Source organism: Megascapheus bottae, chromosome 31 (genome assembly GCF_031878675.1).
Source record: "Megascapheus bottae isolate mThoBot1 chromosome 31, mThoBot2.hap1, whole genome shotgun sequence".
NCBI lineage: Eukaryota > Metazoa > Chordata > Mammalia > Rodentia > Geomyidae > Megascapheus > Megascapheus bottae.
The window spans coordinates 6,976,253-6,995,722 of record NC_143539.1 but is presented as its reverse complement, the minus strand read 5'-3'; the positions used below and the strand labels follow the sequence as shown (position 1 = coordinate 6,995,722).

The 19,470-nt window shown below is 53.1% G+C and overlaps 1 pseudogene; it reads left to right on the top strand.

Annotated features, from left to right (window-relative positions):
* The first annotated feature begins 3,852 nt into the window (after positions 1 to 3,852).
* On the top strand, positions 3,853 to 16,060 carry LOC150043863 (interferon lambda-2-like; annotated as a pseudogene).
* Positions 16,061 to 19,470: the final 3,410 nt, after the last annotated feature.

Here is a 19,470-nt window from a genome sequence, read left to right as displayed (position 1 = left end):
GTACCAAGGAATCCATCCAGGTCTTTATGCATACTATGCAAGCCTTTACCACTAGGCCAAACTCCTGGAAACAGGGTTCCACTAACATTAGCTGTTCTGTTCTCAAATGTTTGTTATTCCTCTCACTGGGACTGCAGGGGTGCAGGACTGGTTATAAAGATATTGGTACCCAGATAGAGGAAATGACACTGCACTGATGCAAGGGAGAGATAGGAAAGACACTACATTTGTTAAGTGTGGGTTAACCACCAGTCAGCAATGTCACCCAACCACTGGCTGGCAAAGTTCTCACACCCTGGCCAGCATCCCGCTGGGTCTCTGCCAGCTGTGATGTTCGGAAAATGGACTCCGCGGTTGGGGAAGCCCAGTTTCGAACCATTTCTCCTCCAGGCACATAAAAGTCACCATGGACGGCTCAGGGACCAGTGGAGACTGTGGGCAGCTCTCTGTGCACCACCCAAGGGACAGAGAACCCCAGGTCCCCCGGCTTCAGAACCCAAGAACTCGCTGTAGGTGAGAAGAAGGGCAGAGGGGAGGGCAGGATTCAGGGTCGGGCACATCCCCCACCAGTGGCCGGGCAGCGCCCTGGCTCCAGCCTGCTGCAGTGCGGGGAATGGGGGTCCGGCCGGGTGGGGGTCCCTGGCGTTGGCCCGACTGATGCTCTGCTCCCGCAGGAGCAGCGACTCCCGCGATGTCCTCGATGTCCGCGAGAGTCCAGGCGGCCTTGGCCTTGGTGCTGTGCGCGCTGTGGGCGCTGGGGAAGGCGGCGTCGGGGCTGGCGGGGGAGCCAGGGCGCTGCGTCCTCTCCCAGTACCGCTCGCTGGACCCCGAGGTGCTGGCGGCCGTCAGGGCGCTGAGGAACGGCTATGTGAGTGACCGCGAGCCTCAGCCCGCGTCCCCGCCCCAGCTTCCCGACGCGCCCTCGTCCTCACTGGGGGCCAGGACGCGGCTGGCGGCGGCGGGGCGGGCGGGGCCTCGAGGCGCGCGGCCTCTGAGAGATGCGGGCCGTCGCGGGATCCCAGGCTGCCCGCGCTCGGGGCGTGGGACGAGAGGGCCGAGGGGGCCCCAGCCCCACCAGGCGCGGGTCCTGCAGGCCCCGGGCTGAGCCGGCTCGGTGCAGACCCCAGGGGCGTCCCGCGTCCCGTGCGTCCCCGCATCGCCGCCAGGCGCCGGTCCTGTCCCCCTCCCCGCAGCCCTGCTCCGTGGCAGGAGCCCTGGCGGCCGGAGGTCCCGGGCCCCGAGCGCGCGTTCCCGCCGTGCCCGGTGCAGGGCCCCAGGCTTCCCGCGGTCGGGATCTGGGGTGCAGAATGGGGACCCCGGACTCACCGGGCGCTCGTCCCGCAGGAGGAAGAGATTCAGAGGCAGTGGCCCCGCGACTGCTCGTCCGGCGCGCGCAGGACTCCGCCGCCGCCGTCGTCGGTGAGGCGGGGCCGGGCGAGGCTGGGCGGGGCGGGTGCGGCGGGGCGCGGCGCCCTCTCACTCCCTCCCTCCCGGGTCCCCGCAGTCGTGTGCGCGGATGCGACACGTGGCCCGAGCCATCGCCGACGCGCAGGCGGTGCTGAGCAGCCCGCGGAGCCCCGCGCCCCTGCCCGGCACCGGCCCGACGCTGGAGCTGCTGGCGGCCGCGCGGCGGGACCTGGAGGCCTGCGTGAGTGACCCGCGCCCGACGCCCCTCTTCGCCGCCGCCCGCGCCCCGAGCGCCCCGCGTCCGCCCAGGCCCCGCAGGGCCGTGCGGCTGGGGAGGACGCGGGGCGTCGGGGAGGGCGCGCCCGGCCCCCGACCTCACCGGCCCGGGTCCTCACCGCCCCGCGTCCGCCCGCAGCTGCGGCTGATCCCGCCCAGATCCCCCAGGACGTGGCCGCGGAGGCCGGGGAGGCGCCGCGCAGCGCGCAGGGCGGTGGTGGGAGCGCGGGGCCCCGAAGCGCAGGGAACCCCGACTCCGCGCCCCTCGCCTCCGCCCGGCTCCCGGGCCTCGCCGCGCTGTCACGAGTTCGCGGTCATCTTCAGCCTCCTGCGCACGCTCACGGAGGACCTCAGGGCGGTGGCGAACGCGGGGCCCTGCGTGTGAGTTCGCCCATCCCGGCGCGCGGGACCCGGACCTGTGCGCGTCACCCTGCGAACGCCCGGCTCCGGGGTCCGCTGCCTCCTTCCTCCGGATCCGGGCACAGCCGCCTCGGGCTCCTGCTCACGCCCTTGTGGAAGGCCAGCGTTGAGCCTGGTGTCTGGGGCCGCGGCTCCCTCGGGGATTCCTGGCAGTGTCACCCTGCCAGGGCAGATCCCAGCCCCGCCTGGGAACCCCGAGACTCGAGTGGATTCTGTGAATCTGTGTTTCTGGGATCCTCGTCCTCACTGAAGGCCCGGGTCCTCAAGTCACTGTCACTCTGCGTTCTGTGACCTGAAATGCCTGTGTTTGCTCTTCTTCTCCTCTTGGTGCTGAACTATAAGTTATTAAATAAAAACATCAACGGGGAATAGTGCTGCGTTTGTGGGGCTTATTTTCCCGGGCCACTTGGAGGTGCGTTCTACCACCCATCCACATCGAAACACAAAGCAGGAGCCAGGAGTCGGGGACCCGAGTTTCAAATGGGACCACGACATGGAGATGGATAGAGCGTCACTCCAGGAACTGACTCTGGACCGTTCCTCATCTGGGAGACTTTCTATGAACTCCAAGGGGGAGCAGACGTGGAGGAGGAGGTTATAAAGCAGCTGAATTAGATCAGTGTGTGTGTGTGTGTGTGTGTGTGTGTGTGTGTGTGTGTGTGTGTGTGTGTGTGTGTGTGTGTGTGTGTGTGTGTGTGCGCACTGACACTAAGGCATGAACTTAGGGCCTGGTCACCGTCCTTGGAGCTTTTTGTGGCTCAGTACTGGCACTCTACTACGAGGTTCAGATCTCTGAGGTGGCTTTTTCATGGTTGATTGGAGGTAAGAGCCTGTCCGTTTGTCTCCCTGGTTGTGTTCAAACCAGGCTCCTGGGATCTCAGCCTCCTGAGTAGCTAGGATGGTGGGCACGAGCCCTCCCAGGAGCAATCTTGGGTCTCGCTGTCCGTGTTGGTTTCCCAGGGCTCTGGGTTGTCCCTTGAACGGTGTCAGCCCCAAGATGGTGACTGGCCCGATCCTTCTCAGATGGCTTTATTCAGGAAAAGATGCGGGTCCTCTCCCTTTCTTTCTTGGGGTTCCTGGATACTTTGTAGCTTCTCAGCATCCCTGTCCTGCAGGCCTTCAGCTCCCAGACCTGTGCTCTGTCCGTCTGTCTGTCTGTCTGTCTGTCTGTCTGTCTGTCTCTCTCTCTCTCTCTCTCTCTTTCTCTTTCTCTGTCTCTCTCTCCCCCTCTGTTTCTCTCTCCCTCTGTCTCTCTCTCTCTCTCTGTGTCTCTGTCTCTCTCTCTCCCCCTCTGTCTCTCTCTCTCCCTCTGTCTCTGTCTGCCTCTGTCTGATTGAGATACACCTGACAGGCAGTGGACCTGACCCTGTGGGTCGAGGCTCCTTCTGGAAGTCACTAAGTCTCTCGCCAGGTGTGTCCCGCCCTTTCCTTTTCCCTCAGCTGCTCACCTGTGTGGCCCCGCCCCCTCTGGGCTTTCCCAGCGTGGCTCCCCTAGTGGCCAGTGTCACCCAGGCTGCGTTTTCCATTTTCCCTTCATCAGCTGGGAGTGCCCAGCCAGCCAAGTTAAAAGAAGCAGCGCCCTGGAGCCCTGGCACTCAGCGTGTCTTCCAACCCGCTGGAACCCACGAGCCTCGGCTGTCTGGCCCCAGCAGGCTGCAGTCCACGAGGACACTCTGAGCCCGTGTTCCCTCTCCAGCCGCCAACCCGCGAGCCAGGTGGCTCCACTGCTGAGGGGCGCCAGAGTCGCTGATGTTGCAGGGTGAGTTGGAGGTGCTCTTGGCCTGTCCCCCACCCCACTGTGTCCGGGCCCTCCCCTCTCACCTGCTGCCCTTCTGTGCCACAGACATGTCTGGACACCACAGGCTCCTCCTGGCCTTGCTGATGGCCTGGGCTCTGGGCAGCACCCAGGCAGCTCCTGTGACCAAGGCCCTCCAGAGACAGTTGGATGCCGGGGACTGCCACCTGGACCAGTTCCAGTCCCTGTCCCCACAAGAGTTTCAGGCCTTCAGGAGAGCCAAGGACGCCCTCGTGAGTGACTGGTCTTCTGCTGTGCCGGCTGACCCCTCCGCTGGGGGCTGCCATCGCCACTGAGCTTCCGGGAGCATCCCCCCTCCCACAGCGGGCCAACCTGCACCCCAGCTGCAGGGGGCTCGCTCCTGCCCTCAGTGCCATGTGCAAATCCCCCTCCTGGAGAGGGGCTGCCATCTTCCTGCGTGTGGATGTCTCCTCCGTGAGCATTCTCTAGTTTCTTCGCTGGGTCTAGCCTGCCTCCTCCCCTGTGGGCTAACCTCTTCCCTCCTGCACTGGCTAATGCTTCCCCTCCTTTGTGGGCTCAGGCTCACCTCTACTAGCCCACGCTGGGCTGTCCTGGAGCTCCTGCGTGGGTAACCTGTGCCTCCCCTCCAGGAGCAGTCCCTCCTGCAGAAGGACGTCAAGTGCAGCTCCCACGTCTTCCCCAGGGCCCGGGACCTGGAGTCAGGTCTGGCCTCCCCTCCCCATGCCCCTCTGTGGTCTCCTCTCTGAGTCCTCCCCTCCCTGCCTCCCCCTCTCCTCTCTCCTCTCTCCTCCATGACTCCCCAGACCTGGTCTCTGGGGAAAGCATTGTCTGTGCTGCTACCAGTGTCCCCTCTCCTGTCCCTTCCGACTCCCCTCCTGCCCCTTCCTCAGCTGAGCCCCACCCTGTGTCTGCCCCTCAGGTGTGGGAGCGCCCCCGGGCCCTGGGCTCTGAGCTGGCCCTGACACTGAAGGTCCTGGGCTCCGTGGCTGACCCCGCCCTGGGGGACCTCCTGGAGCAGCCACTCAGCACCCTGCACTCCATCCACTCGCAGCTCCAGGCCTGTGTGAGTTCTGGGTCCAGGCTCTCCTGGGCCATGGGGGGCTCTGCTGCCCGGTGGTCCCCTGGGTGCCAGGCCTGGTGTCACCCCCACTCTATTCTGTCCCCAGGCTCTGGCTCAGCCCTCAGCCAGCCCCAGACCCCACAGCCGCCGCCTGGCCCACTGGCTGCACAGACTCCAGGCTGCCCTGAAGAAGGTGAGGGGTGGGTGGTGGACAGGATAGGGGAGCACTGTGCCTGCATCCCCATCTTGCACAAGTGTAACTCTTCCTCCCCCCGCAATCGTGTCTCCACAGGAATCTCCAGGCTGCCTGCAGGCCTCTGTCACCTTCAACCTGTTTTACCTCCTCACCCGGGACCTGAGCTGTGTCATCAAGGGCCCCCAGTGCAAATGACGGCGCCCCTGCACAGCCAGTCCTGGGTCCTTCCCTTTATTTATGCACTGACTCCTTGTTCTACCTGATGTTACCCCATTGCCATTTCTGTATTTATTACGTGTGTATATTCTCCAACTCAGAGCCAAAAATGTATTTATTTTTTTATACTCTTGGTAAAATTTTGCAAATAAATCACGCAGATAAATCATGCAAATAAATCACCATTGTGTCGTGGTTTGTGCACTTGTGGACACTGGGGCTCCTTTACTGCCATGTGCAATCACGCACATGTGTTGCTGCTTGTTCTGAGGCTGGAGGTGGCGACTGGCCCTCCAGGTGTGTCTGCCTCCAGTTCTGATGAAAGGACCACATGCGGCTTCCCTAGTATTCCTGGGAGATTTGGATAAATGGCTTCCAGGCTTTCCTGCTGTGTTCCCACTCACTTCTCTGTGTTTCCTGAGGTAGTAGTTTCCCTGAGTTTTATTCTTTTTTTTTTTTTTTTTTTTTTTTTGCCAGTCCTGGGCTTGAGCTCAGGGCCTGAGCACTGTCCTTGGACTTTCTCAAGGCTAGAGCTCTACCACTTGAGCCTCAGCACCACTTCTGGCTTTTTTGTATATATGTGGTTCCAAGGAATCAAAGCCGGGTCTTCGTGCATGCTAGGCAAGCACTTTAACCACTAGGCCAAACTCCCGGCCCTGAGTTTTATTCTTTAGGGTAAACCTTTCTCTACCTCTTCTTTTTCTTCTCATTGGGACAACATCCTGGACCTGAGTTCAAGTATTGGCACATACACAAGAAGGTTCCTGCTGTGTCCTATGGTTCCAGAGGGAACTAGCACTGCTCATGGCTGGATTTTCCATTTCTCATCTTTAGAATTGCAGAGAATTCAACTTGGCGAGAATTTCCCTTGTGGTTCTTTTCAGTTAGTGAATTCAATATATATGCATAAATATACATATAAGCCAGGTATTGTTGGCTCATGTCTGTAGTGTTAGCTATTGTGGAGGCTGACATCTGAAGCTAGCTTGAACAGGAAAGTCTGTGAAAATACATTTCTAAGTATCTACCTGAAAACTGGATGTGGAGCTGTGGCTCAATGTGGTAGTGTCGCTTTCAGGGACAGCACCCAGACCCTAAGTTCAAGCCCCACATCTGACAAAGCCCAAAACCCCAAATCCAACAACTATATATTTTTTTTAAAGAATTTATTAACATTGATTTTTTTTTGCCAGTCCTGGGCTTGAGCTCAGGGCTTGAGCACTGTCCGTGGACTTTCTCAAGGCTAGAGCTCTACCACCTGAGCCTCAGCACCATTTCTGGCTTTTTACTATGTATGTGGTACCAAGGAATTAAACCCAGGTCTGCGTGCATGCTAGGCAAGCACTCTACCACTAGGCCAAACTCCCGGCCCAACAACTCTATATTTTATTTTATTTATTTATTTATTTTTTGCCAGTCCTGGGCTTGAGCTCAGGGCCTGAGCACTGTCCTTGGACTTTCTCAAGGCTAGAGCTCTACCACTTGAGCCTCAGCACCACTTCTGGCTTTTTTCTATGTATGTGGTACTGAGAAATTGAACCTGGGTCTTCATGCATGCTAGGCAAGCACTTTAACCACTAGGCCAAATTCCCAGCCCACAACTATATATTTTAAATGTATAATAGTAACTTTTGATAGGTGTTAAGTTTGCTAAGGTTTTTTTTTAAGTTATTGCCTTACGTTGTAGCTCATGCTGGCCTAGAACTCATGCTCCTCCTACCTCTGTCTGTAAGTGCTTGGATTGCATGTGTGTACCACCATGCCTGGTTGGAGTTTAGTAATTTTAAGCACCTTGACTCCATGCAGAGATCAATCCCCAGGATTCTTCTTCATCTCGCAAAACCCACTTTTATTTTTTTTTTTTGGTGGGTCATGGAGCTTGAACTCGGCCTTGGTGCTGTCCCTGAGCTCTTCAGCTCAAGACTACCACCCTACCCTTGAGCCAAGCCCCACTTCCCATTTTCTAGAGGTTAGTTGAAGAGTCTCAGGTCCTTTTGTGCTGGGGCTGTCTTTTAACCTTGATCCTCAGATCTCAGCCTCCAGAGTAGCTAGGATTACAGGTGTGAGCCACTGTGTCTGGCAGCAAAACCCAATTTCTTTATCTATTGCATACCAGGTCCTAATCCCCCCTCCCTCACCTCTCAACCCCTGCTTCCACTTTCCATCTCTGGATTTATGCGTGTCCAGGACCCCACATCTATGGACTCACACGGCGTGAATCATAGCGTGCCGTGGTTCGTTTCACTCCGCTTCAGGTCCTCAGGTCTCTTCTATGAATTATCTTGTCAGAATTTCCTTCCTTTAGGTGGCTGAATAATATCTCACCTATTAGGCCACATAGCAATGTCGTACCTATAAATCGCACTTGGCCTCCTGCGTTTTCATGCTGGAAAATGTGAATATTTTCAAGTCATTAATTCTGTGGTGGACTGTTGCTGAAGCCAAAGGAAACTGATGCAGGCAGGAAGTGGCAACATCTGGTATAGGGTTCATGAGATGACGCCAGGACCACATGGGGGAGAAACTCACCTCACTATCATCTCGAGTGGGGCTGAAGGAAGCCCACAGAGGGGTCGACCCACACCAAGCTTAGCTGGCACCATGAGACCTGAGGGCCCTGGGAGCAGGTTCTCAGCAGAGTCCTGACAGATATAGACACAGAGCTTCTAGAATCATCTATCTCCCACCAGTCCTGAGTCCCAACCCCAGATTGGAGCTTCTTGAAGCTTCTCTGAAGAGGAAATACTTTGGTTTTACCCATCTCAGACACCTGTCAGAGGTGTCAAACAGTGTCTGCTGACACTGCCCAACTGGGGAAGCCATCTGGAGGACAAAGGCAGCCAGGGGATCTCCTTGGCTCTATTCCCTTAGGACAAAATGGGGGGAGGGTGGAACTAGAGAAGAAGCAATGGGAAATTATAGCCTCCAGTTCTAGCCAATGAAGAAGTGGGGGCTTGTGGGGGCTTATCGGATTATCTCAGAAAAGTTTTGTGTCATTTCAAGTGCTATGCTGATCCGTGACTGTCTAGAAGGAACCAAGTACAGGGGCACAGAGGCATGGTTCAAATGGTAGAGCACAGGCTTGAAGCCCTGAGGTCAAATCCCAGTACTGCCAAGAAAAGGGAAAGAGAGAAAATGATTCCTAGCGTTCTAGTCCTGGTAGGCAGGAAGGTGTACCTAACAAGGTTTATGGAAATGTAAAATGAACCAGGCCTGAGCTCGTGCCTGTCATCCTGGGAGACTGAGATCTGAGGATCTCAGTTCAAAGTCAGTCTGGGCAGCAAAATCCATGAGATTCTCATCTCCAATTAACCAACAAAAAGCCAATTGAGGTGCTGTGGCTCCAATAATAGAGCACTAGCCTTGAGCAGAAGAATCTCAGGGATAGTGCCCAGGCCTTAAGTTCAAGTTTCAGTATGGCACAAAACAAACAACAATAAATACAAAAAATGAGGTGATATAAATAAATTTCAAGTCTTTTTGACATGGTACTAGTGTTCAGACATCACTACCTGTCCATGGTCCTGAAATTTCACTTGACCCCAGGAATTTATCCAGTCTTTTCCAAGAATTTTGCACAAGGAAAGGTACTTGCAGAAGGGAGGAATGTGAAATAGGCATATAGGCTCTGTGTGAACCTAGCTACACAGATGTTTTGAAGAAAATGTGACTGTGGCTCACGCCTGTAGTCCTAGCTACTCAGGAGGCTGAGATCTGAGGATCAAGGTTTGAAACCAGCACAGCCAGGAACGTCCATGAGACTCTAATCTCCAATTAACTAGCAAAAAGCCCAAAGTGGAGCTGTGGCTTAAGCGGTGGCTCTCAGGTTTCTGAATACCAGGATTCTGGGCAGGAGGGAGCTTCCTAGAACTAGAGACAAAGTTACCCAAGGAAGACCCACTGGGAAAGAACATTCGTATTGCCATCGCTAAAAGCTGAAACAGCCCTCTAATCACCAGAGAAGCAGAAACAGCCCCTGGAGGGCAGACAAAGCCAAGGATGGTAGGCGAGGACACAAGCAGTTTGGGGAACCGCTGAGAGCACACACAGCTAGAATCTAGAGCACACGCTTGGAAGGAGCCTCCAGCTCTTCTGTGTATATAGCTTGAGCAGCTGCAGCTGCAGCTCCTGTGCAGCCATACAGGTTGAGGACTGGGTTATCAACTGCCTAACTCAGTTCACACATGCTTGGACTGGAGAGAGGATGAGAGGACAGTGACCAGGTTAGCATTGACTGAAATCCCTGGATCCAAGGCTGCCACCCAACAAGAGAAAAAGCTGTCCCCAGAGAAACCAGTCATGGAGAGAAAAGCATGCTTGCCAGAACTCTGGCAGGCCGAGCTACTCACTGGGATTCCTCTAGCCCCATCTACTGGCCAGGCTGACCAAGGTGCTGGGGTAAAGGAGAAATTCACTGATTCAAGCAACCATAAGCCATACAGAAGGAAAGAAATTCAAGGCAGTGTACAAGCCCCATTACTGCTACAGACAAAAAAAGAAAGAAAGAGAAGTGGCTCATGCCTATAATCCTAGCTACTCAGAAGGATCTGAGGATCTCAGTTCAAAGCCAGCCTGAGCACTAAAGACTTTGAGACTCTTATCACCAATTAACCACTAGAAAATGGGAAGTTGTGCTGTGGCTCCAAGAGTATTGTGGTAGCCTTGAGCTGAAGAGCTCAGTAACAGTGCCCAGGCCCAGACTTCAAGCTCCCTATCAAAGAGAGAGAGAGAGAGAGAGAGAGAGAGAGAGAGAGAGAGAGAGAGAGAGAGAGAGAGAGAGAGAGAAGGTAGGGACTGGGAGCTCATGTCTGTCATCCTAACTACTCAGGAGGCTGAGATCTGAGGATTGCAGGATTGCAATTCTGGTTCTTTTCTATGTATGTGATACTGAGGAATCGAACCCAGGTCTCCGTGCATGCTTGGCAAGCTCTCTACCACTAGGCCAAACTCCTGGCCCCCATGAAACTCTTACCCTCAGTGAATCACCCAAAAGCTGCAAGTGGTGCTGTGGTTCAAGTGGTAGAGCTCTAGCCTTGAGAAAGTTCAAGCCCTAGGACTGACCCCCCCCCCAAAAAAAAAGAAAAAGGAAAAGAAAGAAAGTTTCTAAGTTTCTTGAAAGAGAGAGAAATAAAGGGGGGGTGGGGAGAGAAAGGAAGATGAAGGAAGGAAAGACAGCGCCACCAGCAGGTCTTTCTGCTGAACTGCACATGGCACTGTTCACCAGGTGTGCACACATGCGCATTTGTGTGTGTGTGTGTGTGTGTGTGTGTGCGTGTGTAAGGGCTGGGTTGGTGGTGGCGTGATGATTACAAGCGTCAGTGTCACCAGCGAGTAGAGAGCGAATCCCATTGCAGGTGGCAGCGGTGTAGCTATGGCGGACATCTTCCTCAGCCTGGGTGTAAAGCACCCAGGAAACATTGTGTCATTATTTATGACGGGCTGTGTTTGAGGCATGTCATCCAAACCCATCATTTTTCTCCTGGCCTGCCCCCTCAAATTCCCACGTGTCCCCTTACATTCCCACCCAGGCCTCCTCCATGCTCCAATTTCTTTTAAAAACATCTGCCTCCTTACTCTGTACTTTCATGTCACTGGAGGATAGAGGTGACTCAGGACTGACTCCGTCTCCTCCCACTGCTTCAAGGATTCTCTATTCGGATTTCTTCTCAAGACAGAAAAGCAGCCCCCAGCTTCTCACTTCTGTGTTTCAGATCTGGTTTCCAGGCTGCCCCCCCCCCCTTCACCCCTCACACACACACGACTTCTTCCCTTCCCTAGTGGCTCACACATGTCATACCAGCCACGCAAGAGGCTGAGATCTGAGAATTGTGGTTCAAAGCCAGTTAGGGTAGGACTCCTTTTTCTTTTCTTTTCTTTTTTTTTTTTTTTTGCCAGTCCCGGTGCTTGAGCTCAGGGCCTGAGCACTGTCCTTGATCTTTCTCAAAGCTAGAGCTCCACCACTTGAGCCATAGTACCACTTCTGGCTTTTTCGATGTATATGATACTGAGGAATCAAACCCGGATCTTTGTGCATGCTAGGCAAGCACTCGACCATTAAGCTAGACTCCCAGCCCATCCATGAGATTTCTTATCTCCAATGAGCCACCAAAAAGCAGAAAGTACAGCTGTGGCACAAATGGTAGAATGCTAGCCTTGAGTGAAAAAGCTCATGGTTAGTGACCAGTTCAAGTCTCACATACATACACCAGTTCAGTGGTATCATTTGGAGCAGAGTGAGATATTTGGGGTGCTCCCCTGACTGAGACAGTGAACACCCCCTTAAATTTTATACCCTAGGCCCCTAAGGAACCTAACCCTTATCTCAGCACTATGAGTGTAAGAATTCTCCATAGATGCAGAAATTAAAGTAGAGGCCCTCAGTTATTCAGGAGATGGAGAGAAGAAGTTTCTGGTTTGAGGCTAGCCTAGGGCAAAAAACAAGAGACCCCATCTGAAAAGTAAAGAGAAAAGGAATAAGAGCTAGGAGTGTGGCTTGAGGAGCAGAGTGCCTTTTAGGCAAATGTGTCAGATTGAGAGGGGGGGAGAGGGGGAGGAGGGTATCACACCTTAGGAAATCTACTGAAATCACTCTCACACAAACCTGATTAACGATGGCTCTGAGCTGATCCACCCTAGAATTTCCAGTTGGCTTTGCATATGTGCACACACGTGTGTGTGTGTGTGTGTGTGTGTGTGTGTGTGTGTGTGACATACACAGAAGCTCTCAGACTCAGCCTGAAAGATCCCAGATCGTCATAAGGTGGGGAGCTGTCAGCATGGAGAACTCTACAAGTAAGCACAAAAGATGAGGCCACGAGCTGTGGGGGAAGGGATCCAGCTGGTGTGCTGGAAAAAAAAATCTCCCACACAGGAGACAGGTGTGAGCCTTATGGGCTGAAAGCACCTCGGTGTCCATTTCTGGGGGAGTAGGTATGAACAGGCTTGGATGTATTCTAAAATAATACAGCAGTTAGAAGAGTGAAATGGATGTCCCCACTGACAGATTTCAGAAATATGAAGTTAAAAAGGATGGGGAGCTGGGCGTGGTGGCTCACGCCTGTAATCCTGCTACTCAGGAGGCTCAGATTGGAGGGTCGTGGTTCAAAGCCAGCCTGGGCCCTAAAGACTGCGAGTCTCTTATCTCCAATTAACCACTGGAAAACCCGAAGTGGCACTGTGGCTTAAGGGGTAGGGCAAGATAGCCTTGAGCTGAAGAGTTCAGGGACAACACCCAGGCCCAGAGTTCAAGCTCTACGACTGACATAAAGGGGGCGGGGGGAGAACAGGAGCCTGTAGCTCATACCCGTCATCCTAGCTACTCAGAAGGCTGAGATGTGAGGATCACGGTTCAAAGCCAGCCTACTCAGGGAATTCTGAGACTCTTAACCTCAAAGAACTACCAAAAAAGCTGGAAGTAGATCTGGGGCTCCCGTGCTAGAGCGCTTGCTAGCCTTGGCCACCAAAGCTCAGGGACAGCCCTGCCAGGCTCTGAGTTCAAGCCCCAAAACTGACACCAACACACCAAAATCAAATCTTAACCACAATTAGCACAACCATGGCAGCACCCCAAGAGTTTATGAATGGAAAGCTGTGCCATCGTCAGTGAGAGTCTCATCCACACGCGCTCTATTCCGAGCTCCCCCCCATTCCCCCCATGTCCACCATGGCCTCGGAAATATCAAAGCGAGCCAGACCTAAGCTGCTCTTGGCATCCTCAACCATACCAACTTCAGTCTGGCGAGAGCGCACTTCGGTTTCCTTTCCCTATATGGTTCAGTTCCGATTAACCTAGCCAAACCACCTATTCGCTGAGCTGTGCCAGAGGTTGGGTCCACCCAGCTGTGGGTGCTTATATTTGAGGGCTGTGAAAACGCTGTTTCTGTTTTTGCTTTTGGCTTGAGCTATATCATCGAGGACCACCACAGAAGCACCAGCCACGAGGTGAGTACAGCCTGAGTGTGCAGGTGATGCTTCCCACCTGGTTCTTGGGGTGAGAGACTCTGTTTCTGGATATTGTCACAGCACAGTCTGTCACCTCCTCCAGGTCCCTGGCAATCAAGCTGGGCTGCCACCTCGATCGCTTCTGATCTCTCTTGCCACCAAAGATGGGGCTGGGAGTTTGGCCTCATGGTAGAGTGCTTACCTAGCATGAATGAAGACCCGGGTTCGATTCCTCAGTACCATATACATAGAAAAAAAACCGGAAGTGGTGCTGAGGCTCAAGTGGTAGAGCTCTAGCCTTGAGAAAGTCCAAGGACAGAGTTCAGGCCCTGAGCTCAAGCCCAGGACTGGCAAAACACAACAACAAAAAAAGGCCAAAGATGTTTTGGTGAGTCTGTAGCTATTATAGGCTAAGCAATTAAAACTGCTGCATGGCCATAGGCTAACCTCAGACTTCTATTCTGGGCTAGCCTCCAACAATTGCAACTATGGTCAATTTCTATTTTTTTTCTGCCTGTCAGGGGGCTTGAACTCAGGGCCTGAGCATTATCCTTGGGCTTTCTCAAAGCTAGAGCTCTGCCACTTAAGCCACAGCACCACTTCTGGCTTTTCGTTCCCCCATGTATGTGGTACCAAGAAATCGAACCTGGGTCTTTGTGCATGCGAGGCCAGCACTCTACCACTAGGCTTAACCTCCAGTGTTTTGTTTTTTTTTTTCCCTTTCTGATCCTGGGGCTTGAATTCAGGGTCTCAGTGCTGTCCCTGAGCCTTTTTGTGTTCGAGGCTAGGGCTCTAAGCCACAGTGCCACTTCCAGCTTTTTCTATGGAGTTAATTGGAGATAAGAGTTTTAAGGATTTTCCTACCTAGGATGGCTTCAAACCTAGATCCTCAGGTCTCAGCCTCCTGAGTAGCTAGGATTTCAGTCATGAGCCCCCAGCACCAGGCTTGAGTTCTATCTTTTGTTCTATGGGTTCAACTCAGGCCTTCCTGCCACGTCAACTCTTTGTGTGTGAATATGTGTGAATGAATAAATATCTGGGCTTAAACTCAGATCTCACTTAGCTTTTTTTTTACTCCAAGGCAAGTGCTGTACCACTTGCACCATGCCTCCAGTCCAGCTTTTTTTTTTTTGATTGGAAATTTGCCGGCTCATTGGACATTTCTACCCTAACTGATTTCGACTTGTGACCCTGCAGATCTCAGCCTCATGAGTAGCTAGAATCGCCTGGCCTCAGCCTGCACTCTTGCCTCTATGAGCAAGCCTCCGCCCTCCTGTGGCCTGCTTTCCAGGAACCGTGGCTCCAGGGAAATAATGTGAAATGCACCATCCACCTCTTCCCCAGAGCCTAGAACCTGCAACAACTCCAGGTAAGCAAAGGGCCAGGAGGAACTTCCCCTTACCTGCCCCTGCCCCGGGGCTCCACAAGTGACTCCCTTCGCCTGTCTTCATCTCATCCCACTGTCACTGTTGTAGGTTCTTTACAGAACTTTCTTCCTCTCAGTCTAACCTAGAGCCTCTTCTCTCTCTGCTTGCTGTCTCTCTGTTTCTGTTTCTCTCTGAGTCAGTCTTGGCAGGCATCCCAGTTTCACCTTGAACTTCAGATCCTCCTGCTTCAACCTTCTTAGTGCAGTGATCACAGGCGTAAACTACCTCGCTCACATACCTTTTTCTCTACCCTATGGCCCAAGACTGTCCCCTATCTGTCCTTCTCCCTGCCCCTTGGCCCTGTGTCCCCATCCTTCTCTTCTCCCTTGCCTCCCTCCATGCTCTCCAGTCATCATCCCCATCGCTGTGCTGTGCAGTGTTCTCTGGGACACCCAGACACCCCTTCCATGGGTCCACATCTCACTTGCCTTCTCCTTTGCCCTCCTCTTTTTTCTCTCCCCCTCTTCCTTTTGTCAGTTGCAGGGCTTGAACTCAGGGCCTGGGGGCTGTCCCTTAGCTTTTTTTGCTCAAGGCTAGCACTCTATCACTTGAGCCACAGTTTCTGTGTATATGGTACTGAGGAATTGAACCCTGGTCTTTGTGCATGCTAGGCAAGCACTCTACCACTAGGCCAACCCCCGGCCCTCCTCTCACTCCTTCTATCTCCCCTGAAACCTCTTCATTCTTTCTCTGGTGTCTAACTTCCATCATCTGCCCCTAGCACCTGGCCTGGTCCTCACATGTCCTAGCCTCCTGCCCGCTCCTCAGCTGAGCCCCACCCTGTGTCTGCCCCTCAGGTGTGGGAGCGCCCCCGGGCCCTGGGCTCTGAGCTGGCCCTGATGCTGAAGGTCCTGGGCTCCGTGGCTGACCCCGCCCTGGGGGACCTCCTGGAGCAGCCACTCAGCACCCTGCACTCCATCCACTCGCAGCTCCAGGCCTGTGTGAGTCCTGGGTCCAGGCCCTCCTGGGCCATGGGGGGCTCTGCTGCCCGGTGGTCCCGTGAGTGCCAGGCCTGGCATCACCCCCACTCTGTTCTGTCCACAGGCTCTGGCTCAGCCCTCAGCCAGCCCCAGACCCCACAGCCGCCGCCTGGCCCAGTGGCTGCACAGACTCCAGGCTGCCCTGAAGAAGGTGAGGGGTGGGTGGTGGACAGGATAGGGGAGCACTGAGCCTTCATCCCCATCTTGCACAAGTGTAACTCTTCCTCCCCCTGACCCCCCGCAATCGTGTCTCCACAGGAGTTTCCAGGCTGCCTGCAGGCCTCTGTCACCTTCAACCTGTTTCACCTCCTCACCCGGGACCTGAGCTGTGTGGCCAGAGGGACCCTATGTGTCAAATAATGTGGAACCATCCCTAAAACATCCGGGGTACCCCCACATCCTATTTATGCCTTAGCCCCCACCCTGCCTTAAGTTATTTCCTCCTTCCCCTTATTTACAGCCTAGACCCAAGATCATAGGTGAGCTTATTTTTCAGCTTATATATAAACAACAACAACAAAAAAAACTCACAACAACTGTGGCTGTTGTGATGGTGAAGCTGGACCTGAGTGTATGTTGTTGGTGTGTGCCTGAGCTTTGTGATTGTGTGCCCAAGTGAGTGTCTCTCCAAACTTGGGGCTAGCCAAAGCTGCATCATCATGCACATTCACGCACATCTAGTGTGTGTGTGTGTGTGTGTGTGTGTGTGCGCGCGCGCGCGTGCGTGCATGGATTTGGGAGTACTGAATGTACCTAAGACAGATGGAGGGCTTTATGTCACTCAGCATATATACGTGATAATAAATGATGGGTGAAGAGCCAGGGCCAGGAGCCAGTGGCTCATGCCTGGAATCCTAACTACTAAGAATCACAGTTCCAACCCAGCACACGCAAAAAGCCAGTGAGACTCTTCCCGCGCCCCTCCCCCCCCCCCGCCCCAGTCCTGGGGCTTGAACTCAGGGCCTGGGCACTGTCCTTGGATACATTTTTTTTTTTTTTTGCTCAAGGCTAGGGCTCTACCATTTGAGCTACAACATTACTTCTGGCTTTCTTCAGTGTATGTGTTACCAAGAAATCAAATCAGGGCTTCATGCATGCGAGGCAATCACTCGACCATTAGGCTATGCTCCCAGTCCCCTTGACACTCTGATCCCCAATAGGTTAGGAAAAACTCCGAAATGGAGTGTGGCTCAAGAAGAAGAGCTCCAGCCTTGATTGAAAAAGCTAAGAGATAGTGCCCAGGCCCTGAGTTCAAGCCCTAGTATTGGCATGTGCATGTGTACACACACAGACACACACACACACACACACACACACACACACACACAGAGCCAGAAGTGGAGGTTTGGCTCCAGTGGTAGAGTGCTAGAGTGGTAGAGTCTCATGGTTGGTCTTTCCTTGCTCAGACTGGCCTCAAACTTTAATCCTCAGATCTCCGCCTCCTGAGTAGCTAGGATGACAGGCGTGAGGCACCAGCACCCAGTTTGTTGCAGATTTTAGATGCAATCTTGCTTATTATGTAAGCTACTGAATTTGCCGAGTTTGGGGACTGCCTAGATTGTTCCCCCTCCCCCCAGCCTCCCCTCCCCCTCCCCCCTGCACAGAAAGGTTTTCCAGCCCAGCCTGACTGCCTGTAGCATTTAGCATCCAGGAATCATGGTGACTGTCATGGCTAAGTGTGGCTGGGCAGGGAAGGCTGAGGAGGGAGCCTCCAGGCCTGAGATTCTCCCAGGCTATGCAGCTACCCTCGCTGCCTCCCAGCTCTAGTCTCCTCCCTCCTTCTCTGTTGCTATTTCTGTCTTCCTCTCCTTCTCCCCAGGCCTCAGGGGATCCCTGGCTGGCTAGAAGCCTTCCTTCTCCTTCCTCAAGATCTGGAAGGAGTTTTAATTGTGCCAGCCCTGAGACCCCCCACCACAGGGCTTGACCTGACCTGAGAGCCCCCATCTATCCCCCTTCATAGTGTCTTTCCAGCCAGCAGCAAATCTCTTTGTGTGTGGGCGCATGCCTCTGAACACACACACACACACACACACACACACACACACACACACACGTGTGCACCCCAGTCCTGAGGCTTGAAGTCAGTGCTTGTACTTATTTTGCTCAAGGCTAGTGCTCTACCACTTGAGCCATAGCGGCCACTTCTGGCTTTTTCTGTTTATGTGGCACTAAGGAATCGAACCCAGGGCTTCATGCATGCTAGGCAAGCACTCTACCACTAAGCCACATTCCCAGCCTAAACCACAGATCTTTTTCCCACAAGTGTCCTCAAGAACAAGGGGCAGATCTCCTTACTCCTTCTACACAGGCTTTTTGTTTTGTTTTATTTTGGTGGTGGTGATACTGAGGGTCAATTTCATTTATTAGGCAGGGGTTCTACCGCTTGAGTCACAACTGCAGCACTTTTTTTTTTCATTGTGTCCAAGGTAGACTGCCCTGGCTAACCTGGGCTGCCATCCACCAATTTGTACTTTTCTAGGTACCCACCACTACACCCAGCCATTGAACTCCCCACCCCATAGCTGGAACTTCAAGTACCATCATGCACAGCCATTGGCTGAGACGGAATCTCATGAACTTTTTGTTGGGGTTGGCCTCAAACTGAGATCCTCCCCTAAGTAGCTAGGATTGCAGATAAGAACCACAGCATACATCCCCAATCAAACAGGCTTTCTTCCTTCTTTTCTTTCTTTTCTTTTTTTGTCAGCTGTGGGGCTTGAACTCAGGGACTGAGTGCTGTTCCTAAGCTTCTTTCACTCAAGTCTACCACTTTGAGCCACACCTTCACTTATGGTTTTTAGGCGGTTAATCAGAAATGTTTCATGGCCTTTCTTGCCCAGTCTGGCTTTGATCTCAAACAACTGAGTAGCTGAATTATAGGATCCATCAGCATCCCCATTAATACACTGGTTTTCTATGCTCCACTTTACATTCTCTTTTCTTTCTTTCTTTCTTTCTTTCTTTCTTTCTTTCTTTCTTTCTTTTGTTGTTGTTGTTGTTGTTGTTGTTGTTTGCTAGTCCTGGGGCTTGAACTCAGAGCCTGAACACTGTCCATGGGCTTTCTCAAGGCTAGAGCTTTACCACTTGAGCCACAGCACCACTTCTGCCTTTTTCTATGTATACAGTATTGAGGAATCGAACCCCAGTCTTCGTGCATGCTAGGCAAGCACTCTACCACTAGCCCAAACTCCCAGTCCTCCAGTTTACATTCTTTCTAGACATTTTTTTTTTTTTTGCCAGTCCTGGGCTTGAGCTCAGGGCCTGTGCACTGTCCTTGGACTTTATCAAGGCTAGAGGTCTACAATTTGAGCCTCAGCACCACTTCTGGCTTTTTTCTATGTTTGTGGTATCTAGGAATTGAACCCCGGTCTCCTGCATGCTAGGCAAGCACTCTACCACTAGGCCAACCTCCCAGCCTAGACTGATTTATTATTTCTTTTTTCCTTCTTACCCTTCCTTCTTCCTTCCTTCCTTCTTTACTGGGGTTTGACACAATAAACAAACACTGCTCAGTAAATCACTCTGAAACCCATTTTGGCTTTTAATTAATGTTCAGTCAGAGTTTCAGTTTTCTGGCCTTAGTTGACCTAGACTGTGATCTTTCTCTCATTTCTATGTCCCAAGGAAGTAGTTTTAAAAAATGGCAGATACTGCATAACTAGACCAGTACTTTTGGTGAAAACTAGACCAGTTATTGGTGGGGTAGATTTTTTTTCTTGTTATCTTTTGTTTATACTGGGTTTTGAACTCAGACCCTCAGACTTGCTAGA